We start from the raw sequence: 21,577 nt of genomic DNA, 5'->3' as shown, positions 1-21,577 counted from the left end.
AGAAAGAGAAAGAGAAAGAGAGAGAGAGAGAGAGAGAGAGAGAGAGAGAGATCTATAAAAGTCAAGGCTAAAAATAAGTTGTGTAAAATAATATATTGTTGCTTTTTCTAGTCAGAGTAGACTTGCCTGAACAAAAAAAGTTTTAAGGAGCTGCTGAGAAGGTACAAAGGTACCTACCTACATGATATCAACAGGCAGGGAGTTCCAGAGATTAAGAGCTGCCACTCTAAATGTTCTTATGGACCTTATTCAACAAAATTCTTCTTACAGTCTCATGATCATGGTAGCTATTTTCTGAGCCCATTGCAATTTCCACACACTCTCCAAAACGTAGCCTATGGAGACCTCGTTGCAGGCAGAAGATATGAAAAGACCTGACCTAGTTGATCAACCCTTCTCTGGGAAGCATGTGGCACTATAGGTCAGTGTGTCTGGCTGTTAACCAGGAGGTTGGTGGTTTGAGCCCACCCAGGAATGGTTGCAGGCAGGAACGTCTTCCCATCAGATGTCAAAGAGATAAACAACTACCTGACATTTAGAAGACATCTGAAGGCAGCCCTGTTCAGGGAAGTTTTTAATGTGTGACATTTTAATGTATTTTTAATCTTTCTTGGAAACCCAGCCAGATGGGTAGGGTACAAATAATAAATATATTAGTATTAGTATTAGTATTATTCCTGCATTTGCAGGGGGTTGGACTAGATGACCCTTGAGATCCCTCCCAACTCTACAATTCTATGCTTTTATAAAGGGAGGAGATGGCAGGGAAGTTTTTGGTTTTGGTTTTTGACAGAACACACTATTTGGAAATTTGAGCTATTTAGAATTTAAACTTGGAGTGACTGACAAAAATAAAAAGCAGTCTCGTTTATTTTTATTTTATTTATTTTATTTTTGGCATGGTTTGAGATCTTTTCTTCCCCCTCGCCTGCACTTTTGTATCAATAGGGCCCTTTTGTCTCGAGAAGCTATTTTTGAGACTGAAATATCTGCAAATTACTTCCCAAACCTCTATGTGAGCGGATCACACAGAGAAAATAAGCTGTGCAGGAATGTGGTAAATTGTTTCTTTCTCACGAGGCAAAGTAGACCACAGAAAAGTGCTACAGATGAGTCATTAGGAATATATATATATATTCCACACACACACACAATGGAATTTATCCCCAGTGCCTTCTACCCTATCAAAAGCAGTATTCAGAATAATGGTTTGCACAATCCACTAAGGAAGATAATAATACAATCAAATTCTGAGAGTTTGAACAAGTACTAGGTACAAATACTATATAATATTCTAAAGCATACCTGTAGATTTGTCTCTTTTAGCTTAATTCTTCATAGACAACTTTATACACTTCTATTTATTCCAAATCCAATTAATACTATTTGGCTTAATGAATTCTACAAAACTGATGAACTTGATCCACTGATACCATCTTTTCAAAGCCCGAGTCATTTGCACTTCCAGCGCCCCCTGCTGTCCCCTTGCATCTTAGCACCCCCTAGGTAACTCCAACAGCTTCCAGGGAGTGCTATTCAACCAGTTGAGAACCGCTCTTTTAAACAGCTCCCTGGCACAGGATCCTAGCACAGACTTGCAGCAGAGTCTCTCCTTGGTCCAAGACACACATGAAGGGATTTGGAGAAACCAATGGCAATAGGGAGTGATTCAGGGAAGATAAGGTTATCAACAGCTACTAGTCATGATGCCTATAATCAAGGGTGTGGATAGGCCCAAAGATTCTCCTTTAATCACTATCTGTGTGTTTTTAAAAGTTTCAATCTGTTTCAGAAATCAGGGGTTTATTTGTGGGGGCAGGGGTTAAAAGAGGTTCACTTTCTTCATGAATCTGTAGGGGGTGGTTATAGTATGCTTTTCTTACCTTGAAATAATTAAGAGGTGGCTGAATTGTGTGTATTCCTGTGTGTACACTTTAAAAAATAATAACGGCAGCCTCACACTGTCCTTTCCTTTTCCTTGGTTGTTTGGGTATCAATGGCCCCATGAAAGGTCTTCTCCCATACAAGACCTTCTGATGTGTTCCTACTCCAAGTTGCATCTCATATGGAGAGAAGATTTCTCTCTCTTTGGAGCGGAGCCTTCTCATCAGCAGCTCCAATTCCCTGGGGAACTCTTCCAAGGAAAATCTCCACAGCCCTCTTCTTTCAAAAAGACATCAAAACTCTCTTCTTAAAAAACATGCTTTTGCTAACTGTTGGCTAAAATTTGTTAACTGCTGATCCTCGTGCCTTGCCTATTGCTCTCTCTCTGCGATTTGGACTTGCACAGGGAGCAAACTGTGAGTGCTGGTCTCCACTGATCTCGCATGAACTGCAACACACATCACAAGGAAGCTGCCTTAATTAGAGCCAAAGCATCGGTCCACCTAGCTCAATAACGTCTACGTGGGCAGCTCTCTAGGATTTCAGAGAGGAGTGTTATCCCCAGCTCTACGTATGTGGAGATACCAGGGAGATACCTGATGCAGGACTGATGCTCTAAGACTGAGCTATGGTGCATCCCAAAAGACACGCACGCACGCACGCACACATCCTGCACGAGGGTCTACAACTGTGTTTTGTTACCAGAAGAGAGAGAGAGAGAGCACTTTTATACCCCAACAAAGGGAGCAATTTTACTCAATAGCCATTCATCCTTCTCTCACATCCGGCCTGCTGCTTTCTTGTAAACAGTACATTTCCAGCACCTAAAATGCCTTGTTTACCTACATCAAGCCATTACTAGCCTGCATGTGCTAGGCTATGCGCCTGTGTTGCTTTTGTTACGGAGGGAAGAAGGGAAGAAGGGAGGGGGAAATCTATTTCCAGCATGCCAGGTAATGATTCATCCGCCCTCCCTTTGCACACAATGCTCTGTGGCAAAAGCTGAGGCAAATTGTTAAGTGCTCCCTAATGTGCGGTAATTGATTTCCGTGTGTGTGGTAATGGATTTGGTCACATTGTGCAGCAATGGATTTGACATGGGCACTGGCTGATATTATTAACATGGTTAAATTATTAGTCTAGTATGCGAGAACGAGCCAGTTTGTCGCAAGAGCCTCTGCAACCTGCCCTGGCTGACCAGTCTGAGGTAGAAAAGGGGAAAGTGGTGTTTGCAGGACCAGTCTAAAACCCTAAATAATAGGCTTGTTTTTAATCAAGGGGATGGTATAGCAGTTAAAAATAACTTCTCTGGGCACAGGTAAAAATGAAATTAGAATTTCACAACAGCTGCCACTTGGCATTTCCCACAATGCAAAATATCAATGGCCCATTTCCCCATAATGCAACCAAACTCGGCTCAGCAGGGTTACTGTGATGCAGTAGTGTGATGCGTGAATGGGAGCCACTGAAGGCTACAGGAATGTGGATGATGGAATCCTACAATAAAGTCAGCGGTGTGCACTAAGGGCCAAGGTAGATGTGTGACACAGAGCTCTCATTGCACTGTGATGTCATTGCATTGCATGTCTGCCTGCTAATGATGTCAGATGAGGCCAGGAAACACAAAACACAGAGGTCTTTGTCTGAGAAGTTGAGAGAGAGAGAATAAAGAGGCCCAGACTACCAGCAGCTCCTACCCTGTGATAAAGTCATGATAGTCCTTTGGTTGCATGTTGAATATGTTCCAATATAAAGTATCCCAAGAGAATTATAGAGCTGTAGAACTGGAAAGGACCCCAAGGGTCAAAAGCCCTGCAATGCAGGAATCACAGCTAAAAAAATTCTGACAGAAGGCCACTGAGAACCTACTTAAGAGCTTCCAGTGAAGGAGAACCCACCATCTTCTGGGGTAGTTCCCCCCCACACCTGTTGAATTGCTAGTACTGCTTAGAAGTGCTTTTCAAGCAAGTGTAGAACCCCCCTTCAGACCTTCATGCTAAGTGACGAAGGCATTCCCTGCAATGTTGGGGGTGGCCCTTTGTCCCTCATGACACACTTTTGACCTAATGTCTCCAGCTGAAGTCTTCAAAAGAGCTTCCATCTTCCACAATTTCTTCCTTTCAAGTAAAAAATGAAGGCAAAGGTTTTTTTTAAAAGGTCCGTCTCCCCCAAATGATGAGTTGATGATTTGCCTTTTAACTGATTAACGAATTGCTTGGAATTTAAACCAATGTGCACGTTATGAAATCCCAGTACTGTGGCATCTGAATATAGACTGCATTTTTAATCAAGGCATATATTGGCTTATATCTTGATCAGGTTCCTAAATTAAATGGGCTTAGATTTTCAAAAGTTTCATGCCAGGCAGACCAACTGCTTAAGAAAACACTGACAGTGTTTTCCTTCTAGACAAAGGGGCCCCCCCTTTGATTTATAGCAGAAAACAATTCTCAAAGTCGTAAAAGCTGGAATTACAGACTGAGAGTGAGGACACTGACCCTACATGTTACAGAAGATAAAAAGGGCAGAGACCAAACATAATAAAACCGTTAAACTTGAGCCACAGGACAAAAGGCCAAGAGCACATGGAAATGAGGCTGTAAACTGTTTCTTCCTTTTTACTTTGAGGAAGTTTATCCTTTTAAAAGGCTACCTATGTTATGTATTAAATATATTGTCTTAAATGTAATTATGCAAAGGATTTAAGAAATGCTAGATTTCATATAGTTGTATTTAGCCCCCCTTGTCAGACAAGAGACGCCAAACGAGCCCTCATGACAAATGGCTGTCAGACCTTTGTTTAAAGACCTCCAAAAGGAGATATTTCATTGATGATGCATGAGAATATGAACCCAAGGTCTCTGACATCTGTTCAAGATAAAATTTTAAAATTATTAACCATCTGTTTTGGAGGGCAAGGAAGACAAGAGGTGAGCTGGTAATTAAGATAGATGTAACAATATATAGCTCTTTGTGTTCCATATAAGGACAGAAGGATATGGGTGTATCTCTTAAAATTAATTATAGCAATCAGCCAATAGGAAATCCAACCAGGCTGATTGAACAGAGGCAGCCACAGGAGGAGCAAAGGGGGCTGGATTAAGGGAATATAAGTGCTGGCCATAATGGCAGGAGGCAGGCCAGAGCTTGGTAACCATATACCACTGTGCCTCTTATTTATTTGTCTGACAAATAAATTATTATTTTAATTTCTCTGTTGCTGCGTTGAATATTTCATTCCAGCTAAGCGTTAACCACAAGCAGGGTGCTACATTTTATGGTGCCTGCGACTCGGATAAGTGGTCTGCTGGAACGCAGCCCCTTCGCCTTACTGGACGGGGTACAAGAGAGAAGACAACTGGTTGCCTACCCAGCGCGCACTGGAAAATTTTTTTCCAGGGGAACGCAGCAGTCTCGTCTGTCTGATACCCTGCCCACTGACGGCGACGGACCGGGGGGGAACCAGAGAAATAAACAGGGAACCAGCTAAGGGTAAGTGCACTAAGGGGTTTTGGCCCTCCAATTAATTGGGAGGAAGAGAAGTCCTGATCAAACTTCTGCGTCTCAGTAAAGGGGAACTGAGTACGCTAGGTGGCTGGGTACATCAGATGGTGATCTGGTGTAGGGAAAAGGGAAGATTGGGAGGTAGAGTATGGTTGAAGTATCTGGCGCATTGCATGTGTGAGAAAGTACAATGTGTAGCTGACCTAAGTGTGGAGTGAGTACTACTTCGTTTCCCAGTAAGGTGTGTGTGTGAGTGACTGAGTGGATACTTCACAGGGCCATACAATGGGAGTTGGGGGTTCAAAGGGGGGAAATACACCTTTTGAATGTATGTTAAATAATTTTAAGAAAGCCTTCTCAGGGGCATATGGAGTCAAAATGACGCCAGAACGCCTGAGAACGTTATGTGAACTAGAATGGCCAAAACAAAATACTGGATGGCCATCTCAAGGAACCTTTGATATAAATTTAGTAAGCAAACTTTGGCATAACATCGCCAAAGAAACTGGAGGGTGCCCAGAACAATTTTCATATATAGATTCCTGGCTGAGCACATTAAATAAAAAACCTCCATGGATAAGGGAATGCAAAGTCCAACGATGCAAATTATTGGCTGTAAAAGCCGAAGCTAGGAAAGGAATCTTGCCAAATAAACTCAAACCCATTTTTGAGGGACCAGAGGAAGAGGTGCTTCTATCTCCACCCTATGCTCCACACCGAAGGGAGCCTAATTCAAACCCTCCACCAGTTGTAACCCCAAGGCAAGAAAGTGGAATGAATAATGGGGGGTGGAGTCACAGAACTTGATTCCTTGATAGATTATGATAAATATCTTCAGGAGGCATTGGAGTCCTATAATGAAGCCCAAGCAGAAGTGGTTATTCCACCTGTGAGTCCCAGTAGAACTCCATCTACAGTCTCCTTTAGTGGAACAACTAATTGCCCACCCCAAACCCCTGTACATCCAAGTCCTAGAGAATTATTACAGAAGTTACAGGGAGACCTTAATCGGTCAGCAAGCAATACAGTCAGGCGTATAAAGCTGCTAAAAGAACGCCTTGGGACAAATACCATCCCCTATGATTTGAGGCCCCTAGAGCAAAGCAAAGAGAAAGGTCACGTAGTAGCCCCTCTTAGAAGAGTATTTGATGCACTTGAGGAGCCTGTGCTGGTTAATGGGCAACTCGGAACACGGCCACCTTGAACTTCGATCCTCCAGTACATTCCATTCACAACTACGGATCTGATGAATTGGAAAACACCCTATCTTTCGCAGAAAAACCTCAGGCTATGATGGACTCGGTGACTTCAATAGTAGATACTCATAGTCCTACTTGGACAGATTGTCGCCAGCTCCTGAATACTCTCTTCACCACTGAGGAAAGGAGAGACATAATTGAAAAGGCACAGATATATTTGCGTGAGCAGGCCAGAGTGGGAAATATTTATAATATTGACCGTCATCTCCAGGACAACTTTCCCTTGGAAGATCCTAATTGGGATCCAAACAATGCAATTCACCTGGCCAGGCTTACCACGTACCGCCAGACGCTTGCGCAAGGTATCTGCAGGGCATGCCAGAAGCCCACTAATATGTCTAAAGTCTCAGGAGGGTAGACGTGTTACCCATAACACTGTTTCGTGTTTGGTGCACACCCACAAAAAGACTTAAGTTGTCACCTTTTGAGCTCCTGTATGGGAGGCCGCCCTCCTTTGTTCAGGATATTCCAACTGACCTCAAACAAATAGGAGACCATGCGACACAGGGACAAGTGCAATCTCTCTCCCGTGTTTTTGTCTCTCTCCCGTGTTTGTTTGTTTGTTTTTTATCTTAACAGGTGGGCCCTCGAGCGCACGCCGTGCAGCATTGCCATGCCGATTCATCAGGTCCAGGCTGGCATAGCATATGGGTGAAAGAGTGGAAACGAGATCCACTTGCACCTAAGTGGCGTGGACCTTACACCGTCTTGCTCTCTACTCCAACAGCGGTGAAGGTAGCTGAGGTGACCCCCCTGGATTCATCACTCCCGTTTGAAGAAGTCCGAAGGCAGTTGGACATGCAAAGGTGACCCCTCTAATCCTTTAAAACTGACTTTCTCCAAAAAAAACCCCTGTATCTAGCCCTACGGGGAACGGACTAGGTCACGGGCAACATTAGACGACCGGCCTGCTGCAGCCACAACACTGGAAGCTGGCTGACCTGCGCACGCCTGAAGCTTGAGGAGCGCCTGAACCAGCGACTGTGAGCGGAAAGATTCTCTTATACAATTGATTGACTGCCCCCTTGTGGAACAATTATCAGAGATATTACACATTGGGGATCCTTGGGATATATGTTTTGGTCTTGGTGGTTCCCCATTTCTGTCACTGGGGAATTATATTGGGACTAATATTTATTTGCTATCACAATAAGGTAATCTTTTGTGAAAGGAATGCATATGCTAGACATCAACATGATTTTATTATTAATCCTGATCCCTTGGAAAGGGGAAGGGTCCTTGAATCTGACCAAATTGACTAAATATGGATTCCGCCATGACCACAATATGTGGGTAGGTTTAGCTGAAATGGTAGCCAATGTTGCAAATAGGACCAATTGCCTTGTTTGCTCTCTTGAGCCAGATGATTCAGAGGGAGGTATGCCCTTATTACCGATACCATTAGATGCCATTGGTATGGTAAGCGAAATACCACACCAAACAGAAATACAGAATTTCCCCGGATGGAACTCAACTAAACCAATACGAGTTATACCTGTACAAGGGGAATTCTGTGTACATAAATCATCAGATGCAGCTGATTCTACCATGATAGGCTCTTCTCATTGTCACTATACTTGGGATAATATTAAGAATACCTGGGCAAACGGTACTACCTATCGAACTCGGAATGCCTTGCCCTGTGCACCTCCTTTTATTCATGCATGGAAAGTGGTATGGAACATAACTGTGACAGAAAAAGGCAATCTAACATACTGCACTGTGAACACTATACCCCTTGTGATACTTTGCCTTGTGCACTCCACATACCAAAACCCTCAGACCCGATGGTTGTGGTGGATATGTGGAGAATGGGCATACAAGAAACTCCCTTCCAAATGGAGTGGGACTTGTTTCCTGGGATGGGTGTTACCACCAATGTGGATTATGCCCACTAGTTCAGCTAAGCGAACGTGAAGAAACGCTGATATTTCTCATATAGCAGGAGGAAGTACCCAAAGTTGGAGCGGTACTGATGATTGGCCACCAGAGCGCATTATAGCCTATTATGATCCTGCCTCCTGGAATCCTGGTGAGCTCATACAAGGGGCACGGGATCCTATTTATAATCTAAAGAGAATAATTCGATTGCAAGCAGTAGTGGAACTTGTAACCAATGTAACGGCCCAGAGTTTGAGACTTATTGCATAACAGCTGGATGAAAGTAGAGCCGCCTTTTTGCAGCTGTAAATGGGAATGGATTATGTACTTGCCAAGCAGGGAGGCCTATGTGGAGTCTTGAACTTGACAGGGAATGCCTGTTGCTTTAACATTTCTGATAATGGTGAGGCAATCCGTGTGTTGGCCACAAAGAAGGAGAGTATAGCACATGTCCCAGTACAAACATGGGAAGGATGGGATATGGGATGGCTCACCAATTGGTTACCTAAAAGGGATACTATTGTCTTGCTTGTTTTTCTTGACAGTAGTAGTGATGGTTTTATGTATGATGCCATGTATCATTTCATGTTTTAGAAGTACAATTAGCAAGATGATTTCGAATGAAACTCTACCTCATATCATGGCCCTATACAGAGCTTTAACTCAGGAATATGATGAAGATCAAGCTATCAAGGACGCTTGGTGGCAAGGTCCTTGAGCTTGAAAGGGGGGGATGTGGCATCTGAATATAGACTGCATTTTTAATCAAGGCATATATTGGCTTATATCTTGATCAGGTTCCTAAATTAAATGGGCTTAGATTTTCAAAAGTTTCATGCCAGGCAGACCAACTGCTTAAGAAAACACTGACAGTGTTTTCCTTCTAGACAAAGGGGCCCCCCCTTTGATTTATAGCAGAAAACAATTCTCAAAGTCGTAAAAGCTGGAATTACAGACTGAGAGTGAGGACACTGACCCTACATGTTACAGAAGATAAAAAGGGCAGAGACCAAACATAATAAAACCGTTAAACTTGAGCCACAGGACAAAAGGCCAAGAGCACATGGAAATGAGGCTGTAAACTGTTTCTTCCTTTTTACTTTGAGGAAGTTTATCCTTTTAAAAGGCTACCTATGTTATGTATTAAATATATTGTCTTAAATGTAATTATGCAAAGGATTTAAGAAATGCTAGATTTCATATAGTTGTATTTAGCCCCCCTTGTCAGACAAGAGACGCCAAACGAGCCCTCATGACAAATGGCTGTCAGACCTTTGTTTAAAGACCTCCAAAAGGAGATATTTCATTGATGATGCATGAGAATATGAACCCAAGGTCTCTGACATCTGTTCAAGATAAAATTTTAAAATTATTAACCATCTGTTTTGGAGGGCAAGGAAGACAAGAGGTGAGCTGGTAATTAAGATAGATGTAACAATATATAGCTCTTTGTGTTCCATATAAGGACAGAAGGATATGGGTGTATCTCTTAAAATTAATTATAGCAATCAGCCAATAGGAAATCCAACCAGGCTGATTGAACAGAGGCAGCCACAGGAGGAGCAAAGGGGGCTGGATTAAGGGAATATAAGTGCTGGCCATAATGGCAGGAGGCAGGCCAGAGCTTGGTAACCATATACCACTGTGCCTCTTATTTATTTGTCTGACAAATAAATTATTATTTTAATTTCTCTGTTGCTGTGTTGAATATTTCATTCCAGCTAAGCGTTAACCACAAGCAGGGTGCTACAGTACCATTTCTCTTTTTCAGACACTGAAGAAAGTGTGAAATAATTGGCCGTTTCATAATCAAAGGCTATCGCTTTGCCGTAGAAGGAACTGACAACTTTGATATTTTCTTTTCTGTTATGAACATGTGGATTCTTACCCAAGTTTGCAAAGATACATTGAGACACGTTGACATATGACATAAATGTTAATGTTGGTAAAATATAATAACTAGACAAATAGTTGCCAAAATCAGTAGGGAATGGGGAGAGGGCAGATGACGATCCCAAAATGTGGGCTTTCCAGATACATGGAAAAGCATACAAAATGTGTATTTGGGAATTGTGGGGGATGCATGCAGAATAGTATTTTAAGGGAAGGGAAATTAAACATGTATAAAATTAAAATGCAAAGTGTGTGTGTGTAGGAAAATAGACAGAACAGGCTTATAATTCAGTGCAGGTGAAACCCATCCTTTGCCAGCAGAAAAGGGTTGGGTCAGTAGCTCCTGGGGACAAACACCAGATGGATGAGTCCATGACATTGTTTTCCCCTTCTTCCCTTAGAGAGCAGGGAAGGGCAACTTGTGGCCTTCTGAAGCCAAGTTTGCTGTTCTGGTCAGGATGCAACATAAAACAGCCAAGCTGCACACGGCTTGCTCCCTGCATTGTAAATATTAGCAGGGCAAGTCTATTACCTCCTTCACTGCAGGGCAATGCCAAAGCCCGGCAGCCCTTTCCATCAAAGGTGGACTTCCTGCCAGGGCGAATGTTTTCTCCTTGGGTACTTACAAGCATTGCAGTGGTGTTAAAAATCTATTTTCACTCTATCTGCGCTTGACTGGCTACCTTCTGTCAGAGAGCGAATTGTGTTCTTGTCTATCAGGCTGAATGACTGCAATGAGAAAATTGCCTCGAGCAACAGGGTTTGCGAAGGGGGTGCTCTCCCTGAAAACAGCACTCTAATTAAGTAATTGGAAAGGATGTGCATTTAATTCATTGGGCAGTGGGGAGAGTCACCAGTTGCCTCACCTTCCTCGTCCCTCCTTCTTCAAAAACAAGAGAGAGAGAGAAGAGTTCCACTGACAATAAATGCTAGGGGTGCATTTCCTTGAATTAGCACTAATTGGAAATCTGGAAAGAGAATGAGCCTTAAATCAGCCCAAGGGCCATATTCCCTCTTAGACAGCCATCAGAGGGCCACATGTCAGTTGTTAAACTACTCTGGCCCAGACTAAAGATGCTTCAAGAATGTGTCTTTGGGAATTCCATTACAGACTGACCTGAGCTGCATGTCTAGGGCAATGAGAGAACAGGGCCTTTCCTGTCACTGCTCCTTATCTATGGAATGTTCTCCCCAGAGTAGCCTGCCCGGCACCAACCTTCTCATTATTTCAGTGCCAAAGACACTTCTGTTTTCCCTAGTTTTTTGGCAGCACCAAATATTCATTGCCATTAGTTTTTAATAATGCTTGCGTGATTTTATTAGTGTATGTGTGTATATTAAAAAGTTGTTTTCAGATCACTTTGGGAATCTTTTTAGTGGGAAGTGATGCAGAATTTTAATAAACCTAATGCTAAACTTAATGTGCAGATCAAAACTTAGTTGTTCAGTGGCTATCACACAGCCTGAATATTTTAATGCAGTACTTTTTTTTAAAGTAGCAAAATGCATTTGAAAATGTGTCTTTTGAAATAAAAAATGCTTAGAAGGGTTTGTTTGGGGAGAATATACACTTAAGAACTCATATTGAAATACTATTTAGATGCAAATTTTCAGATTTACCTGGGAATGTGACAGAATGGACTTGTGGGTGGACGCATACAAAAGAGACACGGCCTTGGAAATAGATTTATTTCTCCATCCCTAGCTCAGACTGGGAAGCAGGTTCTGAGATCAGGGCTTCATAGAGCTTGGTGGATCATGACTGGCCATTGGCTGATCATCCTCATGCAGTCTGGAACTGCAGCCTAGATTCTGTCCTTGGGCTGCAGAACTCGGTCTATCAGACTTGTAATCTGGCAGTATTTTTTTGTTATTATTACCTACTCTAGAAAGCCTTTTTATACACATACACACTCCCTCACTGCTGTCTTACACCCAAGTTAGACAGGCTATAAGCATCTCGCCTTAGGCCAGTGATTGCCAAACTAGGCCCTCCAGCTGTTTTGGGACTACAACTCCCATCATCCCTAGCTAATAGGACCAGTGGTCAGGGATGGTGGGAATTATAGTCCCAAAACAGCTGGAGGGCCAAGTTTGGCCATCACTGCCTTAGGCTCACACATTGCACTCATCGTATAAGTTTCTCTACACATGAACAAGTGTTTGTGCAGAAGAGTGTACACACGTCTTTATTTTTACAGCTCACCTATCATTCAGACTGTTCAGAAACTGTACACTTGTGGCGTGGTGTAGTGATTCGTGTGTCAGACTAGGATCTGGGAGACCAGGGTTCAAATCTCCACTCTGCCAGGAAGCTCACTGGGTGACCTTGGGCCAGTCGCAGTCTCTCTCAGCCTAACCTGCCTCACAGAGTTTTTGAGTGGATTAAATGAGGAGGGAAAGAGAAAAATGAGATATAAATGCAACAAAGAAACAGACGTTAGTGGTGAATAACTGTATGAGTGTGCAGCTCAAGTCTTTTCATGCACAGGTTACACAGATTGTACACTCATTAGATGTGACGTCTCTCTGACGTCAAGAGGAGGTTCCTACACCACCCTAGACATGCACGCTTCAGTTGTCCATAAGGCACAGATTATTAAAGGGGGGGATCTGTTGGTGTGTCCTTTGAATCTTGAAAAAGTGACAAACCATTAACTGTTTTCATGGCAAGCTGATGTAGTCCACAGCATGGGGTGGATTTAACAGAAATGCTTTAAAAAATCTGCGCATGGAAAAAGTGGTGGTGGTAGGGGAATGTAAGAAGAGACAGTGGCCTATCTAATCCAACATCCTTTTCTCAGTGGCCAACCAGATGCCAGTGGAAAGCCTGCAAGCAGGACCGTAGCATAAGAGCACACACTCCCCACTTGTGATTCCTAGCAGACAGCATTCAGGAACACATTGCTTCTGACAGCGGAGGGAAATCATACCCACTGTGGCTAGTAGCCTTATCACAGGGATGCAGGTGGCACTGTGGTCTAAACCACTTAACCTCTTGGCTCAGATCAGAAGGTTCGCGGTTCAAATCCCCGTGATGGGGTGAGCTCCCAGTGCTCTGTCCCAGCCAGCCTTGTCTTTAGCATATGTGCCGCCAGGGTGCAAAGATCCGCCCAGCGCCCCCAAATTTAGTTTAGCCCCCAAATTAACTTTTATTATGCTTATGTCAAACACCACACTTATGTCTTATCTCTTGTTTACGAAAGAAAAGGGAGGGAAAAGAAACAAACTTTTTTATTTGCTCATTTATTTACAATACAGTGGTACCTCGGGTTACATACGCTTCAGGTTACATACATTTCAGGTTACAGATTCCGCTAACCCAGAAATAGTACCTCGGGTTAAGAACTTTGCTTCAGGTTGAGAACAGAAATCGTGCTCCGGCGGCGCAGCGGCAGCAGGAGGCACCATTAGCTAAAGTGGTGCTTCAGGTTAAGAAAAGTTTCAGGTTAAGTACGAACCTCTGGAATGAATTAAATACTTAACCCGAGGTACCACTGTACACTTATACTTAAGTATACAACACCACCACACTTAAACTTATAAGTATTGTTTAGGCACCTACTTAGGAGAAACATCAGTTGTGTCAAAGGTGCCGCTGACCTCGTTGCTGCATAGCAGCTCAATACAATACATAACATAATATATTGACAGAAGAGTTAATTTTGCGTGCACAGCGCCATTGAGAATGACAAGCGCTGTTGTTGAGTCTAACAAGCGCTGCCGCAGATGCGTACACAAAGTTGAAAGTCCTTTAGTGAAACAGAAGGTATACATTTCGGTAATACCTACCAGTAGGTATATATGTCTTTTGTTTTTCTAGCTTGATCAAAATTATTTATTATTTCATAACAGGTAGATAGTTAAGAGCTTAGGCAGCTTCAGCGGTGGGCACCTGCTGCCCTCCAGAATTCAGCGCCCGGGTGCCCCACACCCCTTGCACCCCCAGGTAAAGATGATCCTAGTCCCAGCACTTGGCAACCTAGCAATTTGAAAGCACACCTGTGCAAGTAGATATATAGGTACTGCTGTGGCGGGAAGGTAAACGGCATTTCCATGCGGTCTAGTTTCTGTCATGGTGTTCCGTTGCACCAGAAGCAGTTTAGTCATGCTGGCCGCATGACCCGGAAAGCTGTCTGTGGACAAATGCCAGCTCCCTTGGCCTGAAAGCGAGATGAGCACCACAACCCCATAGTCGCCTTTGACTGGACTTAACCGTCCAGGGGTCCTTTACCTTTACCTTTTACCTAACAGCCTTATCCTTCATGAATTTGTCTGGCCCTATGAGAAGATAAGAAGAGTCCTGCCAGATTGGACAATAACCCATCCAATCCAGTATTCCATTCTCACCGTGGCCAACCAGATGCCTGTAGGAAACCAGCAAGCTTCACCTGAGCACCAGAGAACTCTCCCCTCCTGTGCTTTGCAGCAACTGGTATTCAGAAGCATTGCTGCCTCCAGCCATGGAGGTAGATCATATCCAAAATGCACCAATATGCTCCTTGACAGAGGGAGGAAGCACAGTGCTTTTTCTTGGGACAACTGTTGCCCCCAGAACCAGATCCAAAAATCCACCACCCCACCTGCACCACCCCCATAGGCAGAAATGACAAAAGTGGGGTCACATTAAAACTGCTCTGACTGGAAGGCTTGGGCACACATAAGCAACGGGTCCTGCAAAACCACTATGGCTCCAATAGCTGCTAGAGGATGGCCAATGGTGACACTTGGCCCAGGTCCTACTGGTCAATGCCTACCCAGTGGCCAACCCTTTGACGTTATCCCACGTGCACAGGAGCAGAAGGAATTTGCATGAGCGAAAGACACGTTGCAGAAAATTATAACTTTCCCCATTTAAATTAATCATGATGTAGGGACATAAATGTTTAACGAGTGAGGGGGTTTTCTCCTCCCCAAAATGTGGAAAAAAATTATATATTTATATATATATATATATTCAAATCTAAGTAAAAAGGGAGAAAGAGAGAGAAAGAAAGAGAGGAACTTCATAAATATAACATGAGTGTGTCATCTTTAGGCTTGCATGCCTGCATTTTGCACAAAAAACCATCTTCATTTCAAACCTTTCTCCCACTTAGAAGATATGTGTGTGAATATATATATATATATATATATATATATATATATATATATGCATACATACACACACTATAAATATATGCTCTGTGTGTGTCTATTAGATACATGTATTCTGTTTCATATGAAACCTTTCTTTAAAAAGGGAGGGGGGAGATTAAACTCCCCCTCATGCTACAGAAATATTTTTCCTGATCTTTTTCTTTTCTGTTTTTCTAGTCCCCCCCCCCTCTGCTTTTTCAGGAAGAAAGAGGAAGGGTGGTACAGAAGAAGAAAGGGAAATAGGAAGAATCCGGCCCAGGCCTGCTTTGTGCAGCGAGGGGCTTTGCTGAGAACATTCCCATCCGCCAGGCTCCCATTCCATCTCAGTCATCTTCCCCTTCAGGGCTGGTTTGTGTTTCATTACAGATTAACACGCTGCCTCTTTGCTTGGATCGAGCTCACTGGAGATCACTTGATCCATAAAAAGGCATCTGGAAAGCGAGTGCAAACACCGTGCTGAGGTCTAATTCCTGGCTCCCTGCTTGATGACTAATGTACTCCTGGCCCCCAGGAGGGTAACTGAGTGTGCGAGCCACTTCTTCCCTTTATGAGAAATTCATTAGCCAAGAGACTTCCCCAGCTTTTTTGGATGCGCTCAGAGATAGGAAGAGCAGATTGGCAAGGGCATCGTTCCTTGGCATGAAGGATACGGCATACCCTCCAACATTCCTCAGATGAAAATAGGGACATTTCTCACTCCCCACCCCCAAACCCACCATCACCACATTTCCCACCCCCTGCAGAGCATTTGTGCCACTACTACACCAATGGGGCACAGAACACATGCCCTTCACCGTCTTGAGAAACCCCTTAATCCCTGTTCTGTTCTCTTCATTCTTTGGTAGATTTACAAAAAGAAAAATACACACCAATAAATAAATTGTAGAAAGGGGCATTATGCACAAAACATACATGCACAGAAACACACAAAATCGAGACTACCTAATAATAATAATAATAATAATAATAATAATAATAATTTATTTATATCCTGCCCTCCCCAGCCGAACCTGGGCTCAGAGCGGCTAACAACAATAAAAGTAACACAGCATTCTAAAATCAATTCATTCTAAAATCAATTCAAAATCAAATTAATGGTAACCATTAGGCTAGAGTTCTGTGATGATTACCAAACAAGGGGGTCAGACTGTGCCTTGGCCAAAGGCCTGCTGGAACAGCTCTGTCTTGCAGGCCCTGCGGAAAGATGTCAAGTCCCGCAGGGCCCTAGTCTCTTGTGACAGAGCGTTCCACCAGATTGGGGCCACAGCCGAAAAAGCCCTGGCTTTGGTTGAGGCCAGCCTAACCTCCCTGTGGCCTGGGACCTCCAAGGTGTTTTTGTTTGAAGACCGTAAGGTCCTCTGTGGGACATACCAGGAGAGGTGGTCCCATAGATACGAGGGTCCTAGGCCGTATAGGGCTTACTTGTGCTCCGCTCCCCCTTTTCCCCACCCAGGGCAGCCCTGCCTCTGCCTGCCCCTCGGAGCCGGCGTGTCATGCAGGGCTGGGCCTCGGCGGCTGCTGCCTTTCCTCCTCACCCGTTCTCCAGCAACCGCTACAAGCTGCCAAGGAGGCTGGCAGTGGCAGCCATGGAGAGGCAATAGGATGCTCTCTTGCAGCCACCATTGCTGCTCAGGAGAAACATTGGCTCATCCTCCTACCTGAGCACTTGTGGCACCGGTGGGGGAAATAGGGACATTCCAGGATCAAATCAGAAGCCAGCCTGGCTTTCATAATTCCAGGATCACCCCTAGAAAATAGGGACACTTGGAAGGTATGATACTGGGATGTCTGTACCTCAGCAAATAGCCAGCACCGACCTCACAGGTCTTGGGCTACCTTTGTTTTACAGGAGGGGAGAACCTTAGCCCAAAGGCTGAGTTCCCTCCTGGGAGCACATGTTGTAAGGCATTCGAATGGAAAATGGGCAGAGAAATGAATGCAAATGAATGCATTTTGGGGACCCAGGAGACAGGGGAATCCATACCCTTGAAAGATTTCGCCAAATAAAATAGGGACGTCCTATTTCATAATAGTAATAGTAATAGTAATAGTAATAGTAATAATACCCCGCCCATCTGACTGGGTTGCCCAGCCACTCTCGGCAGCTTCCAACTTATTAAAAAAAAAAATTAAATGTTTTTTAAAAAACCCTTCCCTTCAGATATCTTCTAAAAGATATCTTATCTCCTTGGCTTGGGGGCTGCATAACTCTATAACCTCCAATATTTCTCCCCTGAAAATAGGGACATCCTAAGGAAAAGCAGGACATTTTGGTATCAAATCAGAAATCAAGATGGCTTCTGTAAATCTGGCACTGTCCCTAGAAAATAAGGACACTTAGAGGGTCTGGCAGTCCTGACTCGGCCTGCCCATGACATGTTGATTGCCAAGGAACAGTCAGGAGCACACTTGCACACTTCCTCAAAGTTCCAGATGTTCCCAGAGCTGTACATGGGAGCATGCACTGTGAGCTATGTGGAGTGCATTTTTGGTGCATTGCTGCACCAAAAGAAAGAAAAGCTCATCCCATCCAAGCCCTCTTTGCTCATGTCTAAGAAGCAGTGGCTAAGTGCCATTTCTCCCAATGTGGCGCTGAAGCCCCTGCACTGAATTGGACAATTAACAATATTCACAATCAATCTGTCAGCTTGTCTGACGATATGGGCCTCCCCCCCCCCCACGCTGCCGCCGTTGCCCTTTGTCAATCTGGTAACTGCTCGGCGGTTTCCCTGCCGCTATAATCTTCCCAGGTTTGCTCTGCCATCACTGCATGTATCTCTCCATATTGATTAAATAATGTCACCGCAAGGCTTCTTTTTTTAGATGAAGTAGGTTTATGGAGAGCAAAGCGATGGGTATATATCCTGGCTATTATTGTGTTATCCTTGAAAAAAAGGCTGGGGAGCGGTTTTTTAAAAATGGACAGCAAGATGAACATCCTTTCTCTTTTGCCACTTCAGAAACCACAACTGAAGATCTCTTCGGTCAGGCAGCGTTCGGAGTAACCGTGGAAAATGGATTCTGCTTGCAGAGTGATGTCTGCAGGCTTCGGTTTAGGCTCGATCGTGTGAGAATATGCACTGCCTTCGGAGCCATGCAGTCAGGATCGTCAGCGAAATTTAGCCTCCATCTGTAGCTGTGGGAGCTGGTCTGTTTTGGGAGAAAGGGGCACTGGACTACCAACCTTTGCCTGCCCTCAGCCAGCTCTTCAAAAAGTGGTGGTGTTCGGGGGGAGCATTCTGCCCCAAGCAGTGGAAGCTGGCCCATTAGGGCAAATGGGGCACTGCCCCACCAACCACACTCTGCCCTCTGCCAGCTCCTACCTGCCTTCTGACTTACAACCAGCCCAAGAGGTGGCACTGGCTGCAGCTTCCTCTTCCTCAGTCTCAGTGATGCCCTTGCAGAACTCAGCAGGGATGAGGATGGGGACAAAGCTAGAATTAGAATTTTAAAGATCACCAGTGTTGAAGCAATGATTCTTCAAACATCAACTTCGTTGGACTGGTCATGTTGTGCAGATGCCTGATGATCGTCTTCCAAAGCAACTACTCTATTCCGAACTTAAAAATGGAAAGCGTAATGCTGGTGGTCAACAAAAGAGGTTTAAAGACTCTCTCAAGGCAAATCTTAAAAAATGTAGTATAAACACCGACAGCTGGGAAACAGTGGCCTGCAAGCGCTCCAGTTGGAGAACAGCCTTTACCAAAGGTGTCATGGACTTTGAAGACACTCAAACTCAGGACCAAAGGAAGAAACGTGCTAAGAGGGAGGCACGTTTGGCAAACTCTCACCGTGATCAACTCCTGCCTGGAAACCTATGTCCCCACTGTGGAAGGATGTGTGGATCCAGAATTGACCTCCACAGTCACTTACGGACTCACTGTTAAGACCAGGTTCATGGAAGGCAATCGTACTTGGCTACGAGTGATCACAGAAGAAGGAGGAGGAGGAGGAGGAGGAGGAGGAGGAGGAGGAGTGGGTACTGCTTGTCACTGGCTCTGGCACCATCTACTGTTGGGCTCTTGGCTTCCACCTCACCAGTCCCAATGGACACCACCTCCCATCGTTCAGTATTAACCTGACTTCTTCCCACTTAGGAGCCCCATGTGACAGCCTTCATCATGTTGTGGCATAGCTCTGTCTCTTCCCATTGCCCCTCCACATGTGATTTCGTGTCCATCTTAATCTACTTTCAGCAGCTGAACTCTTGCTAATTGCATACTTCTCAGTAAAATTCACACAGTGAGGTGCTGAAATCTTACAAGAAGTGCTTCTTGAAAGACCTTAGCATCTGGTTATGTAAATTAATTTTGCTGAGCAGGATGCACTTTGCAAGAGCTCAGCTGCATGTCAGTTAATATGAAAATGTACAGTCAATGGAGGTGAGCCGTGAAGTATTTGATTTGTGTGGATGTGTTTCCTTGTTTCCTTTACCAACAAGCAGGGAGGGGGAGACTTGATCTGGTTGTGGCATAATTCAGGCACACGCTTGCAGAAAAGTTTGCCAACCTGCCCACCCACCCGTATCTATATACAGTTGCCATTTGTGGCACACAAGCGGCCAACTCATTTCTGGTTTATGGAACTGTCTCTGCTTGGATGCCTGGGAGCAATTTGCACGTGCCGTTGGCTGTTTGGCTTCCAGAAAGCTCGTCATGGGGAAAAGAGCACTTTCAAATCACAGTGCGCTCATTCCTTTGATGCTTTCTGCCCCAGAGAATCCCCAGGCAAAGCTCATAGACTCAAAAGTGTTCTGAAATGCCCACTGGCGGATCTCTTGCTGTGCAAATAATTCACGGCTGGTAGATGCAAAGCGTCATATATGTTATTCCAAAGAGAATTAGCAACAAGTTTAAAACAGGATTGAAAGTATCTAAATGTGAGATGTGAGACTCAAGATATATTGCACAAATAACATCATTATTCATCTTTGACCGATGGTCACCCGAGTGGAGATTCAAACCCTGGTCTCTCCCAAGTCCTAGGCCAACACACTAACCACTACACCATCTTAGCTCTCTGTGATTCCATAGGGAAGTTCTGACTCAGGGTTTTGCAAATCCCCTCCATCTGTGGTGGTGGATCTCAGGTGGCCTGTTAATTCACACATGGAAGATGGCAACCAGGGCCACCTCCTAGATTTGTTGGAAGGAAGGAAGTAGGCAGCTGTCTGGGGACAGACTAAGTTTGGTAGGATACTGCCCCCACTTCCTGTAATCATTCATTTAATTTATATCCCACCTTCCTTCCTCCAAGGAACTCAAAGTGGGGTACATATGTCTCCTCTGTGTTTATCTCCACAATGACCCTGTGAGGTAGGTTAGGCTGAGAGTAAATGACTCACCCAAGGTCACCCAGTGAGTTTCATGGCCAAGTGGGGAACTGAACCATGGTCTCCTAGGTTCTAGTCCATCCCTCTAGCCACTATACCACACTGGTGTTACCACTATTGCCCATCCCTGTTGTAGAAGAACAGAGCAGGCCAGAACTCAGCATGTCCCTTTGAAGATGGTGCCCGCACCTGATCTGCAGCATTTCCTCCCCCCTATGCAAGCAGAAATCTAGCTCAGCGGCTGTGAAATCTTTGACAAAGAAGACACAGTTTCCCCCTCTCATGGAAAAGTTGAAAGATAAATAGCAGACGATTCAGTAAATAATTCAGCATATGACCTTGATGCTTATTGATTCCTCAAGCTGTTTATCTTTCTCATGTTCTCCCCAGCAAAAACAATTATCACTTAATTATAAAATAGCTTGGCTTGAGGGAGCCCTTCCAATTGGCTGGCAAGCATTCCAAAGGGGGTGAGTTAATCTATGGAAAGCAAGGAGCCCTGACAGAATACACTGCTTAAGATTCTGAGCCACAAACTTCATTATTATTTTTTTCCCTGACATATTTTTTTCCCCATCCCTCATTTTAAAATCACTTAAGGATATTTAGCCAATCAGAGCTTTTGACTGGCTAAGCATTCTCACCCCTACAGTATTACATTTAGCTAGATAACAGCAGGTGCTGC

The sequence above is a fragment of the Podarcis vaucheri genome, assembly GCF_965113315.1.
Source record: "Podarcis vaucheri genome assembly, chromosome: 15".
NCBI classification, from domain to species: Eukaryota; Metazoa; Chordata; class Lepidosauria; order Squamata; family Lacertidae; genus Podarcis; species Podarcis vaucheri.
The sequence above is the reverse complement of the archived record's forward strand: the minus strand, read 5'-3'. Positions refer to the sequence as shown.